General features: G+C 43.9%; 1 long non-coding RNA gene across 2 annotated transcripts; it reads right to left on the bottom strand.

Moving 5' to 3' along the window:
* Window positions 1-1,958: 1,958 nt before the first annotated feature.
* LOC148902593 (uncharacterized) lies at window positions 1,959-5,035 on the bottom strand. Of its 2 annotated transcripts, none has more exons than XR_016118074.1 (3): window positions 2,957-3,150; window positions 2,724-2,855; window positions 1,959-2,032 (listed from the first exon to the last, which is right to left on the bottom strand). It is a non-coding gene; the product is annotated as an uncharacterized LOC148902593 (long non-coding RNA). The 2 variants fall into 2 exon arrangements; XR_016118075.1 differs by lacking the exon at window positions 1,959-2,032 and adding an exon at window positions 4,754-5,035 and having other exon boundaries at window positions 2,552-2,855; window positions 2,957-3,036.
* Between the last annotated feature and the right edge of the window lie 7,722 nt (window positions 5,036-12,757).

Here is a 12,757-nt window from a genome sequence, read left to right on the forward strand (position 1 = left end):
CATATTGCTAGCGTTAGCAAGGTTGGATGTAAATAATGCAATGCACCATGGGTAATTGAATACCTGTCCACTCGTATACAGCGATTCGACCTTTCGGCAGTTTCCGTCGGATGACTTCTGAAGGAAAACAAACCGTTTTCGACCGCTCTTTAACTCCATTTGTTTCTTGAGCTCTTTTAACAAAAGTATGTCATGCGTGGCGCAGATCACGTCGCGATGTGCGCTCGTGATAATCGACTTGCGGTGGCCTGTGCTGGCGCAGTGGAGTGACGAAGTTGCGCCAGAGGCTGTCAAAATGCGTCAATGGAGCAAGGGCGCGGCCTGCGTGCAGCCCTATTTGTTTACCTTTTTTCCCCAATGGTATGTTTTCATCTATATTTTGTTGCTTATTAATGTATTTTTTTTCATCACAAATCTGATTTTGACACACATTTCATATATATCATCATTATTAAGTGTATATTTTTCAATATGTATAGTATTTTTTATAGGTACAGTATTTGTTTACATCCGATGTTGACAACATTCCCCCCTATATTTAATGAGAACATGTTTTTCGTGGAGGAATGGAAAAAAGTGCCTCATTATTCCAAATTATTTCACAAAAGAAATGATGTCATGTCCGTACTTTCCGGTGTTATAAAGTGCACCAAAGTATAAGGTGCAGGGCTATCTTTTGAAGAAAACCAAAGTTTTTGGGGGTGCCTTATGCACCAGAAAATACTTTCATTTGAAGGAAAAAACGGATATAACTACAATTATGATAATGGGATGTCAAAAAAGATTATTGACCCGGCATGATGCTGTCCATTGGCCTTCAAAATAAAGAGCATATTTTCCGGCGTATAAGGCGCACTCCCAATGAATGGTGTATTTTCAAACTTTGTCTTTTTAATACAGTGCACCAGATTATAAGGCGCACCTTCAATGAATGAAAAAGGGTTACCAAATATAATATAGAAATATGTTTCTATATTTTTCCAAATGAAAGGCACACCACATTATAAGGCGCTACAGTAGAGGCTGTGGATGGTTACGCACTACTACTTCTACAGTGTGGCTCAATATGACTTCACATATAAGGCACACCGACCGGCGTGTAAGGCTCATGTTTGGAAGAAAAACAAGCATTTTGGGTGCATCTTATACACTGCAAAATACAGTCATAACAATACATCCTTTCAAAACTCTCAAGGTCTTTCTATTTTTTCGTCTGTGAGTGAGCAGCGGTAGCCACACATGCCAGTGTTTACTCAACCTGGAAGTAACTCAAATAGATAGAAAGCTAGCCAGCTAGCTAATAGATAGCCAATAGCCAGCAAGCGAGATAGCTATATAGCTAGCCAGATAGCTAGAGAGCTAAGATAGCTAGCCAGCTAGACAATATAGCTAGCTAAAGATCTGTTGAGCTAGCTTTTGTAGCACTAGCTAGCTAGATATCTGTATCTATGCATTTATCTATGTATTTATCGAACTATTTATTTAATTACAGTAGTGGAATTGGCTTTTTTTTTTGCTGTGTCAAATTTATTTTTGCTAGGTATTTTAATATGTGAACATGAAAGGTAAGATGACTATATTCCTCCCTTTTTTTTGGAAATACTATGTGTAAAAAGAAGCAGACGCAGAAACCTCCATATGACAATAATGACAAGTGGAGGGGGAGAAGGTTGGGGGCTCGGGAGGGAAGCAGCCCCTCGCTGTCCCCCATTTGGAAGCAGTGATCCCGGGCCAAAAACATCCACTTCCTGCCGGGTGGGCAGGGTCTGCTCCGGAGCAACTGGAGCTCATTAGGACGCTTTCGCAGAAGATGAATTAGCCAAGAGGGCAAAGGGGGAGCGTGAGGTGCGTCTATCAGCGCTCACTCTGGTTCTTCGCCGGGACACCTTCTTGTCGGAGGAGGACGAAGAGGAGGACCGGGAGGAAGAAGACCACAACGGCCACGTGTGTTTGATGTGCAGACGCCATGTCCACTCCGTCTTTTGTCTCTAATTCATCTCATTGAAAATCACCACCAAAAGACATCTGCGGCCTGCCCCCCCCCCAAAAAAAAAACTTTGGCACGCCGAAGCGCTAATCAAGTCCAAATATGTACAGTCTGTATTGGGCCCATTTTTGATTGAAGATTATTCTTTGCTCATGCCTCAGCCATTTATTATTTTACTTTGTTTTCTTTAGCGCCGGCACAATTATAGTCTCTTATTTCCGACGGACTCGGTGGCCTCAATCCGCTTAATTTCTTTGGGGATACTCATATGAAAACAAATGCATGACATAAATCAGACTTTCATCAAAAATAGGAATAGATCAGGATGCGGCAAATGTTTACAAATGACAATTGTAAACAAAATAAACTTTGGGTTTGGGTTCAAGTTTCAAAGAAATGTGGCACATTCACAAGACCGAGTTCTGTTCCGACCAAGTGGTCGTAAGTTGAAATGGTCGTAAGTCGAACTCCATTAAAAATGCTGAATAGAGACTCGTAGGCTAAATGACTACAACACCCCCCCCCCCCCCCCCCCTCCACCCGGTGCCATCACACGGTCAATTGCTGCGTGAGAGCGAGATGCTGGCTGGCTGGCCCCAAATTGCCGGACGCGTTGCCAACCTGCTAGCGCATCGCGGTGCCAGGCGTAGAATGACAATTTTAAAAAAAGGGTGTGGAGGTCGTGGTCGTAAGTACGGGTGGTCGTCAGTCGAGCTGGCCGCAAGTCGGATGTTACCTTATTATCCCAAAACTGTCTGCATACATCAGTGGATGAAGAAAAAGGTGAAATTTGCTCCGTTGCAAGCATTCCTCGTTTAGGAAGATATCAGCTTGCGATGACACATTGGATCCAAAGACCAATGGCAGCCTGGTCAAAAAGGGAGGACAACCAAGATAAAACGCTCATTCCCCGGAAGCAACGTTGGATTCATCTCGGGCGCAAAGGCTAATGACTGCAAAGGTATTTACTTCGAGGAACTTGGATGACTTCTTTCGACCCGAGAGGAGACGAAGGGCAGGAGGAAAATGTCAAGCTCAAAAGTTGTTTTCTGTCCACAAAAGACAGTTCAAACAAGATGAAACAAAGGCCAACAAGAAAAGGTTGAAAGGAGGAAATACAACAAATAACAAGAGCAATTTTGACGACACGGCAATCATCTGCGTGACGTTAGTCGTCGGCTTCAAAATAAAACAAAATAACAACTCTAACACTGTCACACAAACACTCTACGCTTTTACGGCGCCCCCCCCTCCCCCTAATCCCCCTCACCCCCCCAAGAGGATTGGTGCGTTGCAATCTGAGCCCCCGGTGCAGATTTATGGCTGTTTTCAGCTTGTTACATCAGATTTATCGTCACAATAAAAGAAGAGACGGACAATCTGGAGGAATCATTAAAGGGGACGTTGAGCCGGACGCTCCGAAAGGTGCTCCGCGGAAACATGACAACAAACTTCCAAGTGTCACCAAAAACAAACATCGTAAAAGCGCGCAACTTGATGGACTGCTGTTGACTTTTTATCGTCTTGAATACATGTGGTCACATGACCAAGAAATCCATAAGGGTCGCCATGATCTACGTTTGTTATTGAGGAATTTTCATAGGCTACGAAGAAAATAACTGCAGTAAGTCGATGAAAAGCTTTCTACAGCTGTCATCGGTACTTCTTTGAAGGTGTCGGACGTTTCGCTTCTTATCCAAAAAGCTTCGTCAGCATACTCAAGTCTTACTGGTAGTTTGGGCCTTATCTATATATATATATATATATATATACAGTAAAGTCTCGTTATATCGATATGGGATATATCGATAGTCCCGGTTATATCGATACTATTTCTATGCACGCACGGAGAAAATTACATGCAAACAGGGTCGGATATATCGATAGTCCCGGTTATAGCGATATTTTTTCGGACTCCCTTGAATATCGATATAACGAGACTTTACTGTATATCCCTAAGAGTTTTTCTTTTTCTACTTCTTCCTTTCCTCTCCCTTCCATAACTTTGCTGCAGTAACATATCAATTACTTCACCGCGAGACTAATAAAGGCTAATCTAATGTAATCCAATCCAACAATACAAACACATAATCCATTAATTTATATACTGTACTGTGTCATTGGCCCCGCCCTACTCACACTGCAAGAATCCAAACGAGGGCGCAGAAAATCCTAGCGCACCCTGCCCACCACCTTTTCCAGACTCCCCCCAGGCAAGCCAGGCAGGCGCTACCGAGCCACGTGCACCAAAACCAGTTTAAACAGCTTCTTCCCTCGTCGCCATGAACTCTAAACAGTAACCCAAATAGAAGTGCATCGCGCCTCTTTGAATAATAATAATAATAATCCATTTTATTGATAAACGCCTTTCAAAAGTCTCAAGGTCACTTCACAGTCACAGGATAAGTTTTTTTTTTTCCTGTGGGTGAGCAGCGGCGGCCACACGCGCCAGCGTTCACTCAACCCGGAAGTAACTCAAATAGATAGAAAGCTAGCTAGCAAATAGATAGCTAAAGCCGAGTGGATATAGCTAATAGCTAGCGAATAGATAATAATAATCCAGCGGAATCTGTCCACCCGGTGGGACGTGCCCTAAATACCTCACTGGAGGGAGAGGTTTCAAATCATTTCCCCAAACCACTTCATCTGGCTCAGGAGTCGCGATCCCGAGCCCCCCCCCCCCCCTGCCTGTACGTCTCGAAGTGGCCAAAACTCATTTGGGCCACTCGGATCCGTCGCATTTTGAAACGAGCAGGATATTTTTACCTGTCATCGGCGTACTTTCCTGGACGTGCCAACGTCACCCGAGACGCCAAACGCTGGCCAGTCAGCCGATGACGCGGCGGCGCCTCCTCCGGGAATCCGCCGTCTTGGAAGGAAGCTTCCAAGTATCAACCCGCATTGAAGACAAATGACACGAGCCGAACAGACGTTTGTCATCTTCAACGGGAGCGTCTCTTCATTCCTTCCGAGTGATACGAGCGGCGCTCGTCTCGGCGCAAGCTAGGTTGAGGGCGTAGCAAGGTGTCCGTTTTAGCGAGCGGTCGCTGGCCCGAGTGGAAGTCATTCACAATCACTTTCCGTGATTGATGATCCGGCACCAAATGAGCACAGCTGAAAGAAAGAAGACAGAAAAGGAATGTTGACATCACGGCTTGAGAAATACACACAGCCGCTTTTAGCATTTGTCTTCTTGTCAAGCTAGCAGTGGTTAACATCATGCCTCTGTCGATCTAGTTAGCCTATGCATAGATATGGAAAAAAGTTGTTTAGCTCAACAGCTAGCTAAAGCGGATATCTAGTAAGCTAATTCTTGTCAAGCTGTCAGTAGTGAACATCATGCATCTGTCTATCTAGTTAGCCAATGCATGTATTCATAAAAAAAAGTTGTTTAGCTCGACAGCTAGCTAAAATGGCTATCTAGTAAGCTAATATTGTCAAATCCCAAATAGATGCAACAACTGGAGAGATTACAACATATGTTACTACAAAAAATGTATCGTTGTTGGTCATGAAAATGTTCGTAAGTAATGGAGCGTCTGTATTGCCATTGATATATTTCTTTGTGGGTGGCAGAAGAAGAAAATCATAACTCAAGCAATAGCAGGTGTCAAGGATAAGCTAATTAGTCAACTTGGCGACGCGGATGTTTCTCAAGGTCGTGACCTTCAGCCTGTTAACGGAAATGCTACGCTAAAGATGGAAAGACTTACGAGTCGGGGTGGGGGGGGGGGGGTTGAGGGGGCGTTGGGTGTTGCTTGGGAGCGCCAGACAGCCGCAGACACCCCGTGGAGACGGTCCTGCGTCAAGTTGCTGCTTGAAAAAAAAGAAAAGAAAAAAAAGGGGGGTGTTACATGAAGTAGAATTTGAGTGACAGGCCAGATGGGCCAGCGTGGCATCCAGGAAGCCCCGCTGCTCAAGCTTTCAGAATGACAAGCCAACCCCAGTCATGTCGCATGTCGCATGTCGCATGTCGCATGTTGCTTGAGCATCACAACATGCGCCATGTCCGCATGTTCAGGGAGGGACTTGATGCCCCGCTGGACATGTTCTCACGTGATCAGCAGCACTACAAAGGAAATGTCCTTTTCAACATTGGCATGGAATGCTGCTCCTAACGCATAGTACAACTGCAACTCTCAACTGCAACTCTTTGCTCAAGCGCTTTTCACAACAGCTTCAGCTTTATTTTTGAGGCAAACGGGCGGGGGGGAATGTCTCACTCAAGAAGAGGCAGAAAAATGGCGACCAGCTTCGGTGAGGAATGAATCAGCAAAATACATTGACGTGATGGAAAGACGCTACAATGCGTCTTTTTTACGGTGAGAAGGCGGTCCTTTTCTGACGTCACGTACGGACTCGTCACCAACTCAAAAACAAGACTTCCTGAATGTTCAGCGCGAGTCTTAAAAGGTAAACTATAGCTATATGCGGTGGAATTTTATTAAAATACGCCCAGTAGAAGTCATTTGAAGCCATTTTACAAATTATGGACACAACTTGTGCGGAGACGTCGGTTGTCCTTTAAGTAATCCTCAAACTCACTATTGTGTGACAATGACAAAAACCCTGGCAACGGAGTGCAGACATTTTTGCACGTCATCTGGCAGCGAATGAGTTAATCATATGAAGATAAATCTCTCCTTTGTGTTTGCACACATTCTTGGCAAAATATGAAGAGCCGCAAATGCATATTTCTCCGAGCAGCGCATCAAAAATGGCTCCTAATTTCCAATGTGTGTGTAATTTCACTCCACCGCTACTATTCATTAGCAAAGAAAACACAAAGGGCCATCTTTTTCTGCGCCCTATACAAAGTGGACACAGATGTAGCGGCGTGCGGGCGCGCTTATAGGAACCAGCGTATTAAGTCTGAATGCGCCATTATTATTGAAATGACCACACGGAGGAAAAAATTAATCCACGTTTGTAGTCCGTAAGAGGGTGGCCCACATCCATCTCACTTAATGAGCAATTTCCTTTGCCGCAATAAATACTTGCAACTCCTCCCAAAAAGTCAGATTTTAAGATTTGGAACATACACGCTCGTCTAATTGGAAAGCACACCTTCAGAGTCCATATGCTCTTTTTGGGCTTATATTTCAACGTTTTGTTTTATGATGAATATGAATTGAGTGGGCCATCTGGTGCTGCAACCAGTCAGCGGCGGGTCAAACAACACTTCCACTCAACATCAAATCAGGGAGCATTTTTCCTGCACTCGCAACAAATAAATACATTGCAATGCAATGGAAGCCAGAATTCCATCAAGCAAGTCGTCCCTGTGAAGAAAAATGGCGACAAATCCAACCAATCCAGTCATACCTGAGCTTAGCGACGCTTTAGCTCACAAACGTTTCACTTTACAAACATTACATTTGCCAGAATATCATCTTGGCGGACAAACCAGTTTTGGGCGGACGAACCAAACCACAGCGCCACGGCGGCTGGCCGACTAGTTTTCCCACACCCACTCTTTTTGAGTGCAGACGTGGTTTGCTAGCAAGTGGAGTACTTTTGCTATTATGGGACGGAAAAAGACCACCCCACCACAGGCTAGTGTTAAGCCCAAGACGACACAAAAGGAGATCATCAAAGACTTTATTCTACATTTATTCTTTATTCAACTATTCTATTTTCTGTGGGTGAGTAGCGGCAGCAGCAACACGCGCCAGTGTTCGCTCAACCTGCAAGTAACTCAAACAGATAGAAAGCTAGCTAGCTAGCTAATAGATACAGTAATAACAATACATTTAATTTATAAGCACCTCTCAAAACTCTCAAGGTCACTTTACATTCACAGGATACAGTCGCTAATAGATAGCTACCTAGCCAGCTAGATAGCCAGAGAGCTAGCAAGCCAACTAGATTGCTGATATCTAATAGATAGCGACTAGTAGAGCCTCGCAGCACGTTCCGCCGCCCGTCATCAGGAATATTTAACGGCAACTTGACAAAAAGTCGTAAACAGTCAAGGTGTCAAACAGGTGCAGGGGGGGAAAGAAGATGAATAAAACCCTGAGCGATGGGAGGAGGCGCAGCGACACAGCGAGCGAGCTCTGACAAAGACGTCCGAGTGGCGCTTATGTTGACCTCTGGCTCCTCGCCTGTCGTAAATCGCCAGTCGTTAAGGACAGCTGGACACCTCCTGGCGAACGCTTCAAACAGGGGGAGGGGCGCTTCTGCGCGTTAGCTTGGCGGCGGCGGTGGTTTTGCGCGTTAGCTTTGGGGCCGCGTTATGATCCCTTCGCTGCTCTGTGGCTTCACATCTGGCTGGCAGCGCTTCGGTTCTCAAATTGAGACTTTGGGTTTTCTTGTGACATCTTTATGAAGGCTTGCTGTTATTCACTTGGACACAGTGACCCCCCCCAAAAAAAATCGGCCGCAACTCTCCCAGTACCAGGACGCTACGTCGACCATTGCTATGTGTGACTAAGGGTGTTTCAGTGTCGTCTAAGCAACGGTCTCAGGCAATAGAAGAGGTTGAAAAACTTGATTTGGATTAACTAAAAGCACCTAGCAGGGGACAGTGTAAGTGAGGGTATTATCACCGAGAAAGCACGGAACTTCACTCGGATATCATCAAGAGGCAACGACATTAACGACCATCACAAAGGTCAATAAAACCACTTTATTATATAGGACAGTTTATTTCTTTAATTACAATACAATAGTAGATTTATTATACGTAAAATAAGGTATACTTTTGTTTAGTTTTAATGCTTATTTAGTCGAAAATGATGTTTTATGGGGACCTGGGAACTGATTATTTGCCTTTTAGTGGTTTCCTATGGGAAATTAATATTTGGAATACACACTTTTTGCCTTACATACACTTTCTGGGAACCAATTCAGTTGGTACTCTGAGGTATCACTGTATAATAAAGTAGTTATGACCAAAGTTTCATTACATTTGGACAAAACACGTAGAAATGAGGCTTAATTAGAGTTGGAGCCCGTTTTTTCACCCTGTCTCAACCGGGCCTTCACCTAACCACACCCCGCTCCGTACCAACCTGGGGCCTTGATGCAAAACATTTGCGTGGTTTTCCTTAAAGGAGCTGTGAAAATGGGAATTGATCCTGTCCACCACTGGAAGAATCTATGGGTCCAGAGCTGATTTATGAGCTGGCCTGGAAATGCCTGAAAGGCACTCGCGCTCTCGTACCCCGGCAGGCCCCCCGTACACCCACCACCCTTAAACTCTTCCTGACTTCAGGGATTCCCAGACTGCGATACGGCCCCTAAATATATAAATAGATAAAAGTTTGTGTGTGTGATGTCTTTATTGCCGATGAAAAGGCTCTAGAGATGTTGCTATGCTACCATTTAGCCTCTCACAATTTTTCTTTATTGGTGATAAAATGGACATTACCAGTGGAGGCCTTTTGTAAGTGCCTTTCCTCATCTTCCACCTACACAATCGGACTATGACCCTTTCTTATTTGATTGCATATTTTTCATCATGTGGGGTTCGTCTGTGTAAGCTCTCAGTAGTACAGGAGTGGTCCATCGATGAGAAGGTTTCTTCAGCTGTCATCTGGACTTCCTTCAAGGTGTCGGATGTTTCGAGATATATATATATATATATATATATATATATATATATATATATATATATATATATATATATATATATATATATATATATATATATACTGTATACCCTACTGTCAAGACGTGGCGGTGCCAGACTCTGCTACGATAGGTCCCTGCTCTCAGGTTGGGGGGAGCAGAGGACTATTCCCTGATTACTTTTATTGTCCTGACTGATTACTTCTATTGTCCTGCCTGAGTATGGGGTCTACGACTGGCCTGATTGCCCCATTTGCTCTGGTATCACCTCATCAGCATAACTAAGCCTATGCTGCCTAAGGAACGATCCAAATTGAACGTCACCCCTCCAAGGCGATTGAGTGAAGGGTTGAGAGCACTCACAAACTGTGGGTACCCTACGTCTGCGTAAGCTTTCAGTCGTACAGGAGTGGTCCATCGACGAAAAGGTTTCTTCAGCCGTCGTCTGTACATCTTTGAAGGTGTTTCGCTTCTTATCCAAGAAACTTTGTCAGCGAATTACCTGTAAGAATCGAAAGGTAAGTATTGGTCAGTGTGTGTGGCCTTCCTAAAGACTTCTGTTTTTAGCGCTCTGTCCTCTTTCATAATGACTTTACAATCCAAAAAGGCTAGTTGCTTCTCTGTCGTGTCCTCGCGAGTAAATTTAATGTTGATGCCTACCGAGTTGAGGTGATCTGTGAAGAATTGAATTTTTTTTGTTTTTAAATGATGACAAAAGTGTCGTCCACATATATCGATATATAGGTTTTGTCCCCGGGAAGGATGGGGTCTTGGGCATAAGACAGGGGGAAATTGGCGTAATGAATTTAGGTCGGCCGTGCTCGCTGAGGCGAAGCTCCCTCGGCTGCTGGTAGCCATTAATCTTCCGCACTCTGTCAAGAGCAAAATGTGCCCACAATGGGCCAAGGGGGAGCTCCAATTGACTGCCAATGACGCGCCTGTGAAGAAAGGATGTGGAGACGGAGCGGGTGTGCAATATGCTTGGCCGCTGACGTTTAGTTTAGTGGGGGTGTGTGTGTGTGTGTGTGTGTGTGTGTGTGTGTGTTGGAGTGGAAAGGAGCCATGCTTATCTGGGTGTTCACGCCACCATCAAGGGTTAAGAAGCAGCAGGAGGCTCGCTCTTTGCGACCTTTGTTGCTTTTATTTTCAGAGGGAGGTAAAATGTCACTAATTTGGTGGGACGTTCACATGAGAGTGATTTACGGAAAAACATACAGTGATACTTAATTGGTTCCCAGAAAGTGTAAGATGAAAACTGTGTCTTCCAAACATTAATTTCCCATCGGAAACCATTAAAATGAGAATAATCCGTACCCAGGTCCCCATAAAACACCATTTTCTACTAAATAAGCCTTAAAACTAAACACAAATATACCTTATTTCATGTATAATATATGCTATTGCATTGTAATTAAAGAAATCAGAAACATCTTTATTGCCAAGTATCTAGAACACACAAGGAATTTGTTTCCGGTCGAACACGCTGCACTAGTATCATCATCAAAAAATTGCAAAGCGGCACTATACAGTTCAATTTGGGCTACTGTTCAAAGAGTATATGTTCAAAGAAATAAACTGTACTGTATATTAAAGTCGTTTTACTGACCTTTGTGATACTCATTGATGTAGTTGCCTCTTGATGATATCCGAGTGAAGTTGCCGTGCTTTCTCGCCGATAATTCCCTCACTCACACGGTCCCCTGCTTGCTGCTTTTCGTTATTCCAATAGAAGTTTTCCAACCTCTTCTATTGCCTGAGACCGTTGCTTAAACGACACAGAAACACCCTTAGCCACACGTAGCAATGGTGCTCGACCGTCATTTTCTTTAATGTCTTCTTAGGCTGAACACTAGCCTGTGGTGGGGATTGTTTTCGGTCGCATAATAGCAAAAGTACTCCACTCGATAACAAACCACGTATGCACTCAAGGAAAGGAGTAATGAAAACTAGACCGCCAGCGACCGTGGCGCTGTACGAACGTGTGGTTTGATGTTCATCCGCCCAAAACTAGTACGCCAGTCACCGTGGTGCTGTGTGGTTTGGTTAAAAAGGGAAGAATCAGAATCAGAATCAGAATACCTTTATTCGTCCCGCAATGGGGAAATTTGCAGTCCACAGCAGCAATAGAAGTATAACATTTATAAAATCAACTGTACACTAAACCGTTTTGGATACATTACAGGTAGTTATACAGTAATAAATATTGATAATACAAAATATATAAAGTGACCTTGGGAGTTTTGAAAGGCGCTTATAAATTAAATGTATTATTATTATTATAAAATGATAAAAATGACAGTAAAAGTTGTCAAATTTATAAATGAACCGTAAACACGTCTGTGTAAGCTCTCAGTCGTACAGCAGCGGTCCATCGATGAAAAGGTTTCTTCAGCCTTCATCTGTACTTCTTTGAAGGTGTCGGACGTTTCGCTTTTTATCCAGCAAATGTTAGTTTGCTGACGAAGCCTCTTGGATAAGAAGCGAAACGTCCGACACCTTCAAAGAAGTACAGATGACGGCTGAAGAAACCTTTTCATCGATGAACTGTAAATATATAATAGTATTCAATAGAAAACGTTGCTTAAAAACAACAGATTGACACGGTATACCATCATGTCATGTCAACGTCACGTCAGCCATTTTGAATGTATTTCGACTTACGACCGTTTGACTTTGGACCGTTTTGTCGCAACGGAACCCAGTCGTAACTCGGATGTTACCTGTACTGTATAAAAGTATTAATGGTCGCTCCCATGCTGAAAAAGTGTTAGCAACCCCTGCTTTAGATTGTATCAAATGATACGAACTAATAAAGTACAATACTATAGAGTGGAATTTTGCATTTTAAACACGGTCATGGTGCAATTTAAGTGTGGCTAAGCACCTTTGACAGGATGCACGTTATTGCCGTACATTAAGACCGGACAGGCAAGTTCAGGCAACCGCCATTGTTAGCATGATTGCTGCCCCCCACCCGCAGCCCCCCTTCTGCTTGTGATTATTCCGGAGCCATGTTGATCGTATTACAGTCCCGCCAACATGACAAGAACTAATACGTTCCCTAATTGTGTGTGATTCCATTCAGGTTCCATTGCGCCATCGCAGCCGCGCTCCACTTGGATTCCTAATTAGAGGCGTTGCAGCAAGACGGCGAGGGGAGGAAAATTAATCATCGAAAAAGGAAAAGATGACAAA

Source organism: Hippocampus bargibanti, linkage group LG02 (assembly GCF_051943395.1).
Source record: "Hippocampus bargibanti isolate YZ-2025 linkage group LG02, ASM5194339v1, whole genome shotgun sequence".
NCBI lineage: Eukaryota > Metazoa > Chordata > Actinopteri > Syngnathiformes > Syngnathidae > Hippocampus > Hippocampus bargibanti.